General features: G+C 38.9%; 1 protein-coding gene and 1 pseudogene across 6 annotated transcripts in view; one reads left to right on the forward strand and one right to left on the reverse strand.

Moving 5' to 3' along the window:
* The window catches only part of MARK1 (microtubule affinity regulating kinase 1), a 319,041-nt gene that overhangs the window by 203,946 nt on the left and 100,167 nt on the right, over positions 1-14,928 (forward strand). The gene's annotated exons all lie outside the window — the stretch shown is intronic.
* LOC112914330 (large ribosomal subunit protein uL29 pseudogene) lies at positions 8,931-9,254 on the reverse strand (annotated as a pseudogene).

Genomic DNA, 14,928 nt, shown 5'->3' on the forward strand with positions numbered 1-14,928 from the left:
CCGGCCCCCAGCGCTGCCCCGTGACTCTGCTCTTTGTCGCCCCGTGTCCCACTTTGGGTCGCGGGCCGCGCCGGGGGCAGGCGGCGGCGGCGGAGCGCGCGGGGCCGAGGCGGTGCAGCCGAGCTCCGCGGGGGGCGGGGGCGGGGGGCGGGAGCGGCGGTCCCCGGACGGCCTCGGCGGCCCGGGTCGCGGCGGAGACGCCCAGGAGCCCGCGGAGGCCGGCGCCTTCCCGTCCTCTGCCTCCAGCCCGCGCTGACAATTCAGGGCAGGTTTTACTTTAACCACCTCTCCTCCTCCTCCTCCTCCTCCCCCCCCCCCCCCGAGTGTCACACGGTGCATTTCTTTGAAGGGAGGCTTTTTCTGCATCTTTGATCAAATTGCCCTCCGGAGTTGTTTTATCTGGATGCAGATGCCCCTGGGGGCTTCAACTCCGAGGCCCGGATCGGTTGTATTCGCACCTTCTGAAAAGTGCAAGTGTGTGTGTGTGTGTGTGTGTGTGTGTGTGTGTGAGTGTGTGAGTTTCTTTGTAGAAAAGGTTTCCCCCACCACCACCACCACCTTTTTTTTTTTTTTTTTTTGACCCTCTTGACTTGTGCCTAGGGCCTTGGCTGATTTTCCGAGCGGTTTTAGAGGGAGCTGGAGGGAACCAAGTTTGCAGGGCTGTCCAGAGCCCGCGGGTCGTGTGGTGGGCTCCGACTCCAGCCCCTGGGGTAGCAGTGCCCGGCGCAGGGTTGGCAAAATAAGATCCCAAGTGCTCCTGCGTCCTTAGACAAAAGGTACGAGGGCGAAGATAGCAGCAGCTCACCTCTGAGGCGTCGGCGGCTGGAATAAACTGTTTCATCTCGGGCGAGTAGGGGAACGCAGACACCCAATATAATTACGGGAAAGGGGGAAGAAATCCTAGTAAGAGACTATTGTTAGAAGAGCTGGGAAGGTATTTCAGAGCGTGCTTTTGTCCTCCCTGGTATCGTGCATGGAAAATGCACAGTGTGAGGCTGCTGCTGCCTGAGCGTGAATTACAACTTGGTCTTGCAGCCCAAACTGTGGTTTTTTTTTTTTTTTTTTTTTCTTAAATACATCATGGATGCGTAATTTTGACGGAGAGGTTGAAGGTGGGTCAGGGGAAAAGATGAAAAATTTGGTGGCCGTTGATCTTAAAGTCGAGTTTTTGAAACAGAAGGTCTGCAACAGCAACTCTGAAAAGATCCCCCTCAGTGTGTCATTTCAGTGTGAAGGAAAAGTAACAGGGAGGATGACCTCTGTTTTTATTAGCAGAACGCTTGTGTTAACCTAGGAAGAGTGGAAAAATACATTGTTTTTATTTTCTTTCGGGGTTTTGAATAGTAGAGCTCTTCCCATACTTGCATGAATAAGGTACTTTTTAAGGATATGAGATACATGATAGGAATAGGCATCGAGGAATAGTACAAAATGCAGCATCACGTGTAAGACCCTCCCCCCCTCAAAAAAAAAAAAAAAACCCTGTGGATTTTTAAGCTAAGCAATAACCCTGTGATAAATTTTGTTGTACCTGCCGAAAATAATTATGCCATAGAAACTCATTTGCTCTGGTTCTGAACGTGTTATTTCAAAGTCACTTTGATGGTCTTGTCCCCTGCCCTTGGGTTGTACGTGAACTGTATCTCCATGTAGCTTACTCTGTCCAGTTTTCATTTTCTCCTACTTGCCTGATACCTCCCAATTTGGGGAAGCATCTACTACACTGTGGCTGTTGGTTCATCAATAAATGTGCACCCAGCTTTGTTTTTGAGCTGGAAGGGACACAGAAGTATTATTTAAGATAAGGCCTCTCCCCTCAAGGAGCTCACGGGAAAAGTAAACATAATCCCAAACAAACAGTGTACAGTAGAAAACTGCATAAATAGGCCTAAGCTGGTTTGTAAGTGCCATAGGAGTTTATCAGAGGGACCACCAGGGATGGCCATTAAGTCATTGTTGGTGTCTCTCTCTATCCTCCGGTTAGCAGTAAATGTCATAATCCTTTCTGACTTACCCTCTCATCAGTGAGATAAAGAACACACCTGCTTGTTTGCCAGTATGTTAATGCAGTTGTATGGCATTCAAAACGTGCATTTGTTTGTGGTCGTTTTCAGTTCAAGTGACATTTTTAAAAATTGTTGGGAAAATTTATATTCATATGACCAGAAAGACTTCCAGGTCCTTTGTAATATCAAGGACATAACTAAAAACGGTCTAACACTGCTAGAAATGTTTTGACTTAAACAGATATGGCACTCTACAGAACCATCTTTGTATTGTTTTGTCATTTGCAGTTAATATGAAATTTTGTTTATGTGAATGTATTTGGATTTTGTATCCTTGGGAATGTATATACCTACCCCATATAGGTCACTAATATATGTTGAGGATACATTAGGGCTTTCAAAAGAGGAGTGTTCAGCCCTGATCTCCTGTTACTACTGCGGTATGTAGTAGTAGCTTTTCTTTCAGAACATTCTGTGTGCACTTCTTCAGGAGTTATTAGATGAGGGATTTGTGTGTTGATAGGCCTGAATTGGCTAAGTCCCACAGAATAACCGATGATGATAATGCAATAAACACTTCATAGTCAAGTAGAAAAGACCTGACGTTACAGGTCACAGAATTAATTTATGCAAAATGTGTTTGATGTTAGATTGTAAAGAGTCCAGAGAAAGAATGGATGTTTGAATCTTTTTTTTCTTCTCTTAGATTATACTTGGATAGTTCTAACATGAATGTGGATAATATATTACCATTACACTTAGGTACTTTTAAATGAAGCAAGATAAACTTGTTTTTCTGTGTTTTAGGAAAACTCTTGTTACGCCGATTTTTTTTCTGGATCCAAAATGCCCAGACCAGCTTTCTGTGGCAAAATTTTAATCAGTATGAAGAAAATTGATTTGACCCCTTCTTGGGATGCTTTGGTTAAATTTATTTAGAACCTTTTAATAATAAAACTGTTGAAGGTGATTCTTTCGATCTGAAACTACCTCTGATGACTATCACAAGTGCTAGTGGATTTACGGTGGCCATCAGTACTGTGTCCTATGGGAATCGGTGTTCACGATGTGAAAGGCAGAAGAGAAGCGTGCCTTTGCCACTACCCTTGGGTTGCTCAGGACCCTGTGCGTGCCACACAGGTCACTGCGTACTAATCACACTGTGTTCTAATAGCTGACTTACTTTGTCCCGTTTATTTTGTATCCCCAGCACCCAGCACAGTGACTGGTAGTAATGTGTAACACATCAGTGCTGGAACATTCCCCTTTTGGATTTTTTTCATTTATCATCAAAATATCTTAGGGACACTGGGAAGGGTAAGCATTGCATGCTACAAGCAAAGGGAGAAGCCTTCAGAAGGTTAAGTGGTTATCATCTCTGACATCTTCCACTGTTGCTTCTTGGAGGTGCATTTTTGGTTAGTTTTGGTTTTGTCTTAGGAATTTTATTATTTTATTTATTTATTTTTTTAAGATCTTATTTATTCATGAGGGACACAGAGAGGCAGTGACATAGGCAGATGGAGATGCAGGTTCCCTGCGGGGAGCCTGATGTAGGAACTCAATCCTAGGACCCCCGGGATCGTGACCTGAGCCAAAGGCAGACAGACGCTCAACCACTGAGCCACCCAGGTGCCCCTGTCTTAGAAATTTTAAAAGAATATCCGAAATGGTACGAGGAAGAACAGGCTATGCTGTGCTCATCTCTGTTTTGAACCTGTGCCATTTTGTCCATCTGGAGTGCCCTGCTCTTTCCCCTTTATCCCCAACTCACAAATCCTTTATGGTGTGACTCATCTTTCTAAGAAAAATTCTGAGTTGGTTATAGCAAGTACTGCTGTCTGCTGGAGCTGAACATCTGTCTTTGTATGACCCACAATACTGGTCTCCAAGGTGAGTGTGCAGGACAATCCATTGTGAGAAAAACATCGCTACCTCCTATTCCTCTCTGGCCAAAATGCTGTAATGAATTACTACTACTACTACTTTCTTCTTTCTTCTTCTTTTTAAGGCCCAGGTTGTTAAAATCAACCCTATGGTGGGAATTAAGATGGTGGAGGAGTAGGGGGACTCTAAGCTTGCCTCCTCCCCTTAAATAACAGCTAGAATTAGCCACATGGTTTTTAAATTATTATTTTTTAACCATTTCTTCCTCCTTCTCAGACTCTCTTTTGGGGGTTGTTTTCCCTTTGCCCAATGAACGCCTTGAAGTTCTTTTAGTAAAGGACTGTTAGTCATAAACTTTCTTTTTTAAATCTGAAATATATTTTGCCCTTATTATTCAATGATAGTTTTGCTCAGTCTCCAATTCTAAGTTGACAGCTATTTTCATTCATTGTTCCAAAGATAGTATTCTGTGGTCTGCTGATTTCCATGGTTTCTGTTCAGAAGTCATCTGCCATTAACTAGGTGATCTTTTCCATCTGTCTTTTTAAGATTCTGGTTTTTCTTTAGGTGTTGGACTTTCACTACAGTGTATTTAGGTTTTTGTTTTGGTTTGTTTGTTTTTTGAGAAAGGGAAGTAGAATAGGGAGGAGGGGCAGAGGGAGGGAGAGAGGGGCTTCACACAGGGCTTGGTCTCACAACCCTGAGATCATGACCTGAGCCGAAATCAAGTTAGACACTTAACCAGCTGAGTCACCCACATGGCCCTGTGATGGATTTCCTTTTTTCCTTCTTGCTTCTTATGTCTGTGATTTCCTGTCTGATTACTTCTAGATACTTATCAACTATTATCTTTTTGAAAATTACCTTGTTTCTGCTCGTTTAGAGGTTCATTTGAGGACTCTGATTCAATTCTGTTAGGCCATAACTCCTCCATGTGCCTTAACTTCTCAATCATTTTTCCCATGAGTTCATTGTCTGTCTGTACTACAAGCTGCATGATTTGTTTGATTTATAATCTGTGGATTTATCTCTTTCATCAGTTCTACAATCAGTCATTCTCTCTTTAAATATTAATTTCTTTCGGTTCTCTGATTAGATACGTTAAAATTTCTCATTCTACCCTACATATGTCTTAAACTCTCATTTCTTCCCCCATCTTATTGTTTCTCTGTACTACAATGTATAGTATAATCTGCAGTGCAGTTATGGTATGTAATGTTTAGATTTTATCTTTCAGTTGGCTAAATCTCTTCTGCTGTATTTAAATCACTATTAATTCCTCTGTCAAATTTGTGTTAAATTGTAGTAAAAAAAAAAAAAACCCACCACATAGCATGAAATCTCTTTTTTTTTTGAAAGATTTATTTATTTATTTATTTATTTATTTATTTATTGAGAGAAAGAGAGGGGGAGAGGGAGAGAGAGAGGGAGAGAGAGGCAGAGACACAGGCAGAGGAAGAAGCAGGCTCCACGCAGGAAGCCCGACATGGGACTGGATCTCAGGTCTCCAGGATCACACCCTGGGCTGCAGGCGGCGCTAAACCGCTGCACCACCAGGGCTGCCCTGCATGAAATCTCTCTTAATAAACTTCTAAGCATACAGTAGGTGTTGTTAACTGTAGGCATACAGCAGATCTCTAGAATCTCTAGAGCTTTTTCATCTTGCATGACTGAAACTTTATACCAGGGAATAGCATCTCCCCATTTTCCTTTCTCTCCGGCCGCTGGCAACCACAGTTCTACTCTCTGCTCTTATAAGTTTGCATTACATACCTCAGTTAAGTGGAATCATGTGGTTCAGTCTTTCTATGATGGGCTAATTTTACTTAGTGTAATATCCTTAGGGTTCATCCATAATAAAGCATGACACAATTTCTTTACTTTTTATGGCAGAAAAATTGTCCATTGAATGTATATAATACATTTCTTTATCCATTGATGTACATTTGGGATGTTTTCATGACTTAGCAATTGTGAATAATGCTGCAATGAACATGGGATTGCAAATATCTTCTTGAGGTACTGATTTCAATTCTCTTGAATAAATATCTGGAAGGTGATTATATGTTATATGATATATGTTATATGTTATGTTTATAACATAACTTATATGTTATGTGTTAGCTCTAAACTTTGAATTTTTTTGAGGAACCTCCATGTTGTTTTCCATAATGGCTGCACCATTTTACATTCAAACCAACAGTACCCAAGGGTTCCAATCTGTCCACATCCTTGTCAACATTTATTATTGTCTGTTTTGTTTTTTGATGTTGGCCATCCTTATACATGTGAAGGGATAGTCTCATTGTGATTTTGATTTGCATTTCTCTTGATGATTAGTGATGTCAAGCATCTTTTCATATACTTGTTGACCATTTATACATTTCCTTTGGAGAAATGTCTAATCAAGTCCTTTGTCCATTTTTAAAAATCCGAATTGTAAGAATTCCCTGCATATTTCAGATATTAACCCCTTTTCAGGTATATGGTATAAATGTTTTCTTCCATTCTGTAGGTTGTCTTTTCACTGTGAAGAATGTTTCCTTTGCTTTGCAGAAGCTTTTTAGTTTGATGTAGTCCCATCTGTCTATTTTTCTTTTTTGGTCTTGATTGCCTGTGTTTTTGGTGTTATATTCAGGACGTCATTGCCATGATCAATGTGATGAAGCTTTCCCCGTATGTTTTTTTAAAGAATTTTATAGTTTCAGGTGTTATGTTTAAGTCTTTAATGCATTTTTGAGTTAATTTTTGTGTATAAGCTAAAAGGTCCAATTTCATTCTTCTGCATGCAGAGATCTGGTTTTCCCAGCACCATTTATTGAAAAGACCATCCTTTCCTACTTTGTGTATTTTTGGTACTCTTATCAAAGATCATTTGACCATATATACAAAGATTTATTTCTGGGCTGTCCGTTCTATTCCACTGGTCTATATGCCTGTCTTTACACCAGTGCCATACTGTTTTTTGTATTGTAACATTGTAATATGCTTTGAAGTCATAAGTGTGAGGCCTTCATCTTTGTTCTTTCTCAAGATTGTTTTGGCTATTCAGGGTCCTTCTGGCTCCATGTGAATTTTAAGATTGTTTTTTCCTGTTTCAGTTAAATATGGAATTGGGGTTTTGTTAGAGATTATGTTGATCTGTAGATCTCTTTGGGTAGTATGGACATTTTATCAATATTACATCTTCCAAAGTATAAACACAGGATGTCGTTCCATTTATATGTGTCTTCTTTAATTTCTTTTAGCAATGTTTTGTAGTTTTCAGTGTACAAGTCTTTTGCTTCATCAGTTAAATTTATTCCTAAATATTTTACTCTTTTTGATGCACTTATAAATGAAGATTGTTTTCTTTTCACATCATGTGTTGCTAGTGGATAGAAACACAACTGATTTTGTTTGCTGATTTTGTAGCCTGTACCTTTATTGAATTAATTTATAGTTCTAACAATTTTGGGGATTTTTTTGGTAGAAGTCATAGAGTTTTCTACATATAAGATCATGGTATGTGCAAACAGAGCTACTTTTACTTTTTCCCTTCCATAGTGTATGGCTTTTGTTTCTTTTTCTTGCCTACTTGCTCTGGCTAAGATTTTTAGCACTATGTTGAATGTAAAGCAAAAGGGGGCATCCTTGCCTTGTTTTTGATCACAGAAGATAAGCTTTCAGTTTTCACCACTGAGTATGATGTTAGCTGTGGACTTTTCATATGTGGTATTGCTTATGTTTCTTCTATTCCTCATTTGTTGAGTTTCTTTTATGATAAAAGGATTGATGCATTGTCTGCATCAATGGAGATGAGCCTGTGTCATCATTTGTTCTGTTAATGAGGTGTGTTACCTATGATTACTGATTACCTTTGATTTGCTGATTACCTATGTTGAACCATCCTTGTATCCTAGGGATAGATGCCCCTTGGTCATCATGTATGATCCTTTTAATGTGCCGTTAAATTTGGTTTGCTAATATTTCACTTAGGATTATTACATATATTCATCAAGGTTATTGACTTGTGATTTTCTTTTAGTGTCTTTTTCTGGTTTTGGCATTAGAGTAGTGCTGGCCTCATACAAACAGTTTCCCTCTCTTCATTTTTTGGAAAAGTCTTACAAGTGGTCAGTCATTTGGGGTTGATTCTATTTTAAGTGTTCATTAGAATTTATGAGAAAGCCATCCAGTCCTGGGCTTTTCTTTGTTGGAAAGTTTTTGATTACTGATTCTTTTTCTTCACTTTTTGGTCTGGTAGGTTGCATGTTCGTGGGAATTTCTCCATTTCTTCTAGGTTATCCAGTTTGTTGGCATATGATTATTTAAGGTAGTTTCTTGCTATCCTTTCTAGTTCTGTGACATCAGTTGTAATGTTTCCTCTTTTACCTATGATTTTAATTTGGTTTCTCTCTCTCTCTCTCTCTCTCTCTTTTAGTCTAGCAGGGATTTTTTCATTTTGTTGATATTTTCAAAAAAACTCTATTGACTTTTTTCTATTTTTCTATTCTCTACTTCATTTATTATTACTATAATCTGCTATAATTCCCTTCTGTTAATTTTAGGGTTAGATTTTTCTTTTTTGTAGTTTTTTTTAAAGATTTTATTTATTTATTCATGAGACACATACACACACACACACACACACACACAGAGGCAGAGACACACGCAGAGGGAGAAGCAGGCTCCCTGCAGGGAGCCTGACATGGGACTTGATCCCGGATCTCCAGCATCGTGCCCTGGGCTGAAGGCAGCGCTAAACTGCTAAACCGCTAAGCCACCCGGGCTGCCCTTTTTTTGTAGTTTTTTGAGGGGAATTTTGAGAGCGTTCCTTTTTTTTTTTTTTTAATGTAGTTTTTTATTGCTATGAACTTCCCACTTAGTCCTACTTCTGCTGGATCCTGTAAGTTCTTGTGTATTGTTTTCTTTCTTTTCTCCAGAGTGTGTGTGTGTGTGTGTGTGTGTGTGTGTGTGTGTGTGTGTGTGTGTTATCGATGCTGAGGCTGAGGCTTTTACTCTGTACTACCACACAGGGTGTAGTGGCTCCTTCCCCTACTGCTTCTTAGTCTTCAAGTTTTCTTCCTGCTTGTTCAGCCTGAGGCGCATGGCACATGCCTTCTTGGGCCACACATCCAGGGGCTTGTACTTCTTACCCTTGTAGAATTTCCTGAGGTTCTCTTTTGGAGTCTGGCTGATGAAGGTGAGAACATGGGCAATGGATTTGCGAACAGGTTGGATCTTGGACAGTTTGGAAGCCATGTTGCCTGTTGCTTTGATGATGCACAAGTGGGACAGTTCCACCTTCAGATCTTCCACCTGTTTAAGCAACTCCTCCTTTATCATGCTGCAGAGGTTTTGAGTCTTGATTTTGGCCATTTCTGCACAATCTGCCACCACTGCCAATGGAAAGAGGAATGTATTGTTTGTATTTGTCTCAAGATATTTTCTAATTTGTTTTGATTTCTTCCTGACCCAGTGGTTATTGAAGAATATGTTGCTTAATTTTCACATATTTTCCAATTTTTTTCTGTTACTGGTTTCTAGTTGCATAAGATTAGTTTGGATAAGATACTGAATATGATCTCAGTATTACTAAGTTTGTAAGATTTTGTTTTGTGACCTGACAGGTGCTCTATTGTGGAGAATGTCCATATGCATTTGATAAAAATGTGTTCTTTTGCTCTTCAGTGAAATGTTCTAAATATGTCTACTAGGAACATTCAGTCTATAGTGTTGTTTAAGTCCTTGGTTCTCTTCTTGATACCTGTCTGGATGGTCTACCTATTATTGAAAATTAGGTAATGAAATTTCCTACTGTTACTGTGTTGCTGTCTATTTCTCTCTTCACTTCTGTCATTGTTTGCTTCATATATTTTAAGTGCTCTGATTTGGGTCTTTAAATTTCCTTCATTGTTATATCTTCCTGGACAGTTGACCCCTTTATCATTACATAATGCTCCTATTTGTTTTCTCCCTGTCCTGTAGTTTTTTTTTTTTTGTCTTTCTTAACATCTCTTGCTGTCTTCCTGTGTGTGTGTTGATTTTTTTTTTATAGTGACATGCTTTGATTTCTTTTTCATTTTCTTTTGTGTATCTTCTCTAGGTATTTTCTTTGTGCTAACTAATTTTACAATTATAGCATTCTGTTTTAAGCTGGTAGCATTTTACATAAAACATTTTACAATTATAACAATCTGTTTTAAGCTGATAGCAGCTTCAATCTCATACGGAGATTCTGCTTTTACTTCTTCCTCCCCCACACTTTGTATTGTTGTTGTCACAAGTTACATCTTTTTGTGCTGTGTATCCATTAACATTTTATATAGTTTTATAAATACTTTTGTCTTTTAGCTTGCCTACCAGAATTAAAATTACTTAACATGCCATTGTTACATTATTTTAGTACTCTGTATTTGTGTATATATTTCTTACTAGCAGTGAAGTTTATATTTTTATATGCTTTTTATGTGGCTGTTTAGTGTCTTTCTGCTCAACTTGAATGACTCCCCTATGCATTTCTTGTAAGGCGGGTCTAGTGGTGATGAACTCTCAGCTTTTATTTATCTGTGAATAAAAATGTATTCCTTTTTGAAGGATAGTTTTGCTGGATATAGTATTCCTTGCTGGCAAGTTCCCTCCCCTCCTCTTCCTGGCAGCTCGAATATTTTATTGCACTCTTTCCTGATTTGTAAATTTTCTGCTGAAAAATCTGCTAATAAGCTTATGAGAGTTCTTTATTCATGACAAGTAACTTTTATCTTTCTGCTTTCAAAATTATGTCTTTGACTATTTGATTATGTGTTTAGGTGTAGACATTTTTGGATTCATCCTATTAATTTCTGTTGGGTTTCTTGAATCTGGAAATCTGGATGACTTTTTCCTTTCTCGTATTTGGGAGCTTTTCATTTTTGGGGGGGAAAAAAAAACTTTCCTTCTCTCTCTCTCTTTTTTTTTTCTGGGACTCCCGTAATGCATATTTTGATTCTTCTGACTGTATCTTGTAATTCCTTTAGGCTTTCTTCATTCTTTTTTCTTTTATTGTTGTTATTGTTGTTCCTGTGACTGGACAGTTTCAAATAAATATTCAGATTTGCTCATTCTTTTTTCTGCTTCATCAAGCCTATGATTGAACCTCCCTAATAAATTACTGTATTCTTAAATTGAGCTCCAAAATTTTTGTTTGGTTGTTTTTTATATTTTCAGTTTCTTAGCTGAAATTCTCATTTTGCTCATGTATCCTTTTGTGACCTCATTGAGCATCTTTATGTCAGTCATTTCAAATTCTTTACCAGTAATACATATACCTCTGTTTCTTTAGTGTTGGTTTTGGAAATTTAATTTCTTCCTTCAGTTGGGACATTTCCCATTTCTTTGGGGTTTTTTTGTTTTTTTGTTTGTTTTTTTTTTTTTATACCAAACCCTTTCCTTTTTATTCATTCAAAAGAGTCCAATGCACAAATGTCAGATATGAGCACTGTCATTTTTTTTCTCGGAAGAGGGAATCCCCTGTTTCTTTGTGTTCCTTATAACTGTGTTGATGTCCACACATTTAAAAAAAAAAAAAAAAAAGGCTACCTCTCCCAGTCTCTCTAAACTGGCTTCATTCTGGAAAGATTGTCACTATTCGGTCCAGCTGGAGAGTCTCAGGGCTCTCAAACCTTTTCTATAGCTGAGTCTTTTCTGGACACATGCATGTAGATTCCTGAGTAGAGGGATTTCCTGGTTTCGTTTTTTAGGAGCCATAATTGGTTGCTTCCTTTGGTATCTGCCTGCTGTACTGTGGTTTCTCTGAAGGATCAGCACACTGAGCAGCTTGCTTTGTTTTTAGCATACCCTAGGCACCTAGCAAATGGAGGTTCCCATCAGCACCCTGTGTTGCACTAAACTAGCAGTATGTTGGATGCATGTTCCACTCTTCTCTTTCTCCATTGTTGAATTTTTAATTTCATGAATTTTACTTCTCATTTCTAAAAGTTTTAAGTTCTTTCTGTCAAACCAGTCTGACCTATTTTATAGTCTCTTGGTCTTTGTTTATTTTTGTGATTTCATCTTCATTTCCTTAAGCATTTAACATATAGTTATTTACTTCCTATATCTGGAAATTCCATTATATGGAGTCCCTGGGGCTTTAGCTTTACTATTTGTATCTGTTAATTCTTATCCACTGTGGCTTGTTTGTTGCTGTATTTGCTGATCTTTGTGGGTAAACTCATATTTGCCTGATTTTTATCTGTGTGAAACGTGGGGGTCTAAATTGAGGACACCTTCCTCCAGAGAGGGTTTGTTTTGCTCCTACTGATCTGGGACTTTTTTTTTTTTTTTTTAAGATTTGTGTTAAATAATCCCTACTCCTTGTGTGGGACTCAAACTTAAAACTCCAAGATTAAGAGTCACACACTTTACTGACTGAGCCAGCTAGGAGCCCCTGTCCTGGGACATTCTAGTTTCCTAAAAGGGTCTCAAGTCAACGAAGGAGTTTAAGTTCTCCAACCTTGTAGTGAGTCCAAAGCTTAGTATTTGGATCCCAGGGCAGTACTGGATTTTGTAGTTGCTTTCAGCTGGAGCTTTTTAGTGTTTATTTTCCCCTTGGATGTTTCTCTTCAAGCCCAGCAGTAAACTTTTAAAAAGTATGTCTTATTTTGGAGAACCTTCACATTATCTTGTCCACTATGGAAAGACTAGAATAAAATGGGTATCCAGAAGCATCCATACTTATGTGATTTTACTACCTTAAATTATACATCATTTCTGAATTTCTCATCTGCTCCCTTAAAAATGTGGACAACTTTCTAACTTGTGTATAAATCTTCTAGATCAAAAATCTTAGTAGATTTTGGAAACCATTTGATACGGTTCTTAAAATGGTTAGTTTTCAGAAATTGCTGATTGTCCTCAGGAAGGTGCCTACTAACATGACTTTTTCTTTTTTTAAGATTTTATTCATTTATTCATGAGAGACACAAAGAGAGAGACAGAGGCATAGGCAGAGAGAGAAGCAGGCTCCCTATGAGGAGCCTGACGCAGGACTCAATCCTAGGACCCCGGGATTGTGACCTGAGCCAAAGACAGATGCTCAGCTACTGAGCCACGCCATGTCAGGTGCCCTTACTGACATGACTTTTGTAAAAAACTTTCACATAAATGGTGGATCGATTGAAATATGAATACAGCCCTTGAAGTCGAGTGTCAACATAAACTGAACTTAGAATCAGCCCTTCAGATCTCAGTATCACAAGTTAAGCCAAGATTTTAAAAATCAGTAAATATATTAATATTGCATAATGGTGTTTTACTAATCACTGAGAAGTTTGTACCATTGAGGGATCCCTGGTTGGCTCAGTGGTTTAGTGCCTGCCTTCAGCCCAGGGCGTGATTCTGGAGTCCCAGGATCAAGTCCCACATCGGGTTCCCTGTGTGGAGCCTGTTACTCCCTCTGCCTGTGTCGACGCCTCTCTCTCTCTCTCTCTCTCTCTGTTTCTCTCATGAATAAATAAATCTTTTAAAAAAAGTTTGTACCATTGAAATTTAATATATTTACAAAATTTTCATCTTTTTAATGTTATGTGTTTTAATGGAATACATGTGTAATTTATGTCAGTATTCCCGTAATAGCCCATACTTAAAACTTTTAAAGATGGGGGTACTTGATCTAAAGTTTGGAGACCATTCTATACAACAGAATTTATCATTGTTTTAGAATTCTCTGTGAGTAAACTTTTTCTTTCTACTTAAATTGAAAATACTTTGAGGTCAGGAACTACTTTCAGTATTATTTCTGCGTATCCTACATTACTTCCCATAGTATTTAGCATATTTTTGGCATTCAACAATTTAATAAATCAAGATCTAGTTTATTCATTTATCCTTTAGTGAGTTTATGAGCCAACTTGGGAGACCATTTCAGATTTAACCTCCCTAATAATCCCTGCTCTGTCCCACTCTGTTGATACTCAGTTTCTCTAGGGTGAGATCCAGGAATCTCTTTTTCAACCTCGCAGTTAATTCTTTTTTTTTTCTTCGCAGTTGTTCTCTGACTCGGCGTTGGAAAAAAACATTGATTTATGTGATGATGATGATGATGATGATGATAGCACTATAATAAATCTCATTTTTTGGTTAAAATGAAAAAAGGCCTTAATGATTGCCTGTTAATATCATAGAAAGTAGGGTTGGAGAAGTGATCAATCATTCCTTTCAGTGGGGGGTGACAGCAGTAGGAAACAACAGGGAATTGTCTGTCTCAGAGGTAATAAGGTACACGTGTGTGGCATTTGTAGGTGTAAGATTGAGGAAGGAGGTAATGAGGAATTTCATATTCTTCCTTTTCTGGCTTTATGTGGTTAACCATATTGAGGGAGGTGGTGGCAGCAAAATCAGAGTTCACAGTACGGTGCCCTTTTTTCTGAGAAAGTAGTATTTAATACTGTTTTGACCACTGTATCAGTTTAGTTCAGGTTGTAAACCAACCAGAAGTTGAGCAACAATCCAAAGTTTTAATGAACTACCTATAAAGGTTATAGTAATAGGTTTATTTTAAATCTTGAAAGCATGCCCACCTTTCATTTTGTGATCAACAGTGCTACTTTCACAATTTCAAAAGAGGGTTTGCTTTTATTTCCTTTCCTATTTGCTTCATTTCAATTGGAGATGAGAGGGATACAAAGGCAAATGAAACCTGTTCCTGCTCTGGAGGGACTCAGAGCCTGACCGGGGAGATAGACGCAGAGACAAACCAGCACAGTAGAAAGTTACAGCCCTTGTCAATCTGAGTGGTCAGGACACAGAATGAAGAAGGAAAGGGGAGGGGGAAGGGATGCTCAGGAAAGGTTCATGGCCTTTGAACTAAGACTTGAAAGATAAATACTCCTTTGCCAGGTGGCTCTGTGGAAAGGAGAAGAGAATACTGGACTGAAGGAACATCATGCACAGAGGCCGGGGAGGGGGGATGGAGGGGGGGTGGAGGTGGGGTCATTGGTTGAGAGGAGGGGGTTGTAGCCTCAGGGGGAGCCCTTAGGGAGGGGACAGGCAGGGACTGTGAGCCTCTGCAAGA

The sequence above is a fragment of the Vulpes vulpes genome, chromosome 5 (assembly GCF_048418805.1).
Source record: "Vulpes vulpes isolate BD-2025 chromosome 5, VulVul3, whole genome shotgun sequence".
Lineage (NCBI taxonomy): Eukaryota > Metazoa > Chordata > Mammalia > Carnivora > Canidae > Vulpes > Vulpes vulpes.